At 58.8% G+C, this 2,500-nt stretch overlaps 1 pseudogene; it reads left to right on the top strand.

Moving 5' to 3' along the window:
* LOC124726706 overlaps positions 1-2,500 on the top strand; it is a 5,721-nt pseudogene that overhangs the window by 1,133 nt on the left and 2,088 nt on the right.

Here is a 2,500-nt window from a genome sequence, read left to right as displayed (position 1 = left end):
CCGAAAGATGGTGAACTATGCCTGGCCAGGACGAAGTCAGGGGAAACCCTGATGGAGGTCCGTAGCGATTCTGACGTGCAAATCGATCGTCGGAGCTGGGTATAGGGGCGAAAGACTAATCGAACCATCTAGTAGCTGGTTCCCTCCGAAGTTTCCCTCAGGATAGCTGGTGCTCGTACGAGTCTCATCCGGTAAAGCGAATGATTAGAGGCCTTGGGGCCGAAACGACCTCAACCTATTCTCAAACTTTAAATGGGTGAGATCTCCGGCTTGCTTGATATGCTGAAGCCGCGAGCAAACGACTCGGATCGGAGTGCCAAGTGGGCCACTTTTGGTAAGCAGAACTGGCGCTGTGGGATGAACCAAACGCCGAGTTAAGGCGCCCGAATCGACGCTCATGGGAAACCATGAAAGGCGTTGGTTGCTTAAGACAGCAGGACGGTGGCCATGGAAGTCGGAATCCGCTAAGGAGTGTGTAACAACTCACCTGCCGAAGCAACTAGCCCTGAAAATGGATGGCGCTGAAGCGTCGTGCCTATACTCGGCCGTCAGTCTGGCAGTCATGGCCGGTCCTTGCGGCCGGCCGCGAAGCCCTGACGAGTAGGAGGGTCGCGGCGGTGGGCGCAGAAGGGTCTGGGCGTGAGCCTGCCTGGAGCCGCCGTCGGTGCAGATCTTGGTGGTAGTAGCAAATACTCCAGCGAGGCCCTGGAGGGCTGACGCGGAGAAGGGTTTCGTGTGAACAGCCGTTGCACACGAGTCAGTCGATCCTAAGCCCTAGGAGAAATCCGATGTTGATGGGGGCCGTCATAGCATGATGCGCTTTGTGCTGGCCCCCGTTGGGCGAAAGGGAATCCGGTTCCTATTCCGGAACCCGGCAGCGGAACCGATACAAGTCGGGCCCCTCTTTTAGAGATGCTCGTCGGGGTAACCCAAAAGGACCCGGAGACGCCGTCGGGAGATCGGGGAAGAGTTTTCTTTTCTGCATGAGCGTTCGAGTTCCCTGGAATCCTCTAGCAGGGAGATAGGGTTTGGAACGCGAAGAGCACCGCAGTTGCGGCGGTGTCCCGATCTTCCCCTCGGACCTTGAAAATCCGGGAGAGGGCCACGTGGAGGTGTCGCGCCGGTTCGTACCCATATCCGCAGCAGGTCTCCAAGGTGAAGAGCCTCTAGTCGATAGAATAATGTAGGTAAGGGAAGTCGGCAAATTGGATCCGTAACTTCGGGATAAGGATTGGCTCTGAGGATCGGGGCGTGTCGGGCTTGGTCGGGAAGTGGGTCAGCGCTAACGTGCCGGGCCTGGGCGAGGTGAGTGCCGTAGGGGTGCCGGTAAGTGCGGGCGTTTAGCGCGGGCGTGGTCTGCTCTCGCCGTTGGTCGGCCTCGTGCTGGTCGGCGGTGCAGGATGCGCGCGCCTGCGCGGCGTTCGCGCCCCGGTGCTTCAACCTGCGTGCAGGATCCGAGCTCGGTCCCGTGCCTTGGCCTCCCACGGATCTTCCTTGCTGCGAGGCCGCGTCCGCCTTAGCGTGCTCCTCCGGGGGCGCGCGGGTGCGCGGATTCTCTTCGGCCGCCATTCAACGATCAACTCAGAACTGGCACGGACTGGGGGAATCCGACTGTCTAATTAAAACAAAGCATTGCGATGGCCCTAGCGGGTGTTGACGCAATGTGATTTCTGCCCAGTGCTCTGAATGTCAACGTGAAGAAATTCAAGCAAGCGCGGGTAAACGGCGGGAGTAACTATGACTCTCTCGCCCTTGTCTCATCAGGCCGGGAGAAGAAAACCAAGGTCGACGAGACTGTCATCTTTCGTGCTGGGGGGAACAACATCCCAGCACTGGCGATGGGAGATACTTTCAAGTATCTAGGCCTGCAATTTTCCACGTGCGGACGCAGTCTTTTTCATCCCCGGCGGGAGGTCGAGAAGCAGATGAACATCATCAAGTGTGCACCACTCAAACCTCAGCAGCGGCTTTTTGCCCTTCGTTCTGTTATCCTCCCGGGTATTTTCCATGGTCTCGCCCTGGGGAGGACTCGTCTTGGGGCCCTCTCTTCCCTTGACGTCTGTGTTCGTGCAGCTGTTCGATCTTGGTTGCACCTGCCAGCAGATACGCCGGTCGGTTACTTCCACGCCCCCATCTCTCATGGGGGCTTGGGGGTGCCTGCAGCCCGCTGGCTGGGCCCTCTTCTTCGTAGGAGAAGATTGGCGAAGATGCAGGGACTGGGTGCGGCAGCGGACGATTCTTCCCAGGACTTAATCCAGCGAGAAATTCACCAACTGGACCACGCCCTGCAATGGCAGGGGGAAGTTATAAAGTCCAGTTACCAGTTGGGCCGGTGTTGGGCCGACCGCCTGCACTCGTCGGTCGACGGCGCTGCGCTACGAGAGTCTGCCCGAACACCAGGGCAGCACTGCTGGGTCTCCAATACGCGGCAGTTCGTAACCGGCCGCGACTACATCTCATGCCTGCGTGTCCGGATTAATGCCTTACCTACTCAGGCACG

Source organism: Schistocerca piceifrons, unplaced genomic scaffold (assembly GCF_021461385.2).
Source record: "Schistocerca piceifrons isolate TAMUIC-IGC-003096 unplaced genomic scaffold, iqSchPice1.1 HiC_scaffold_1063, whole genome shotgun sequence".
NCBI classification, from domain to species: domain Eukaryota; kingdom Metazoa; phylum Arthropoda; class Insecta; order Orthoptera; family Acrididae; genus Schistocerca; species Schistocerca piceifrons.
Note: the sequence above shows the minus strand (reverse complement) of the source record. Positions and strands in the feature narration are given on the sequence as shown.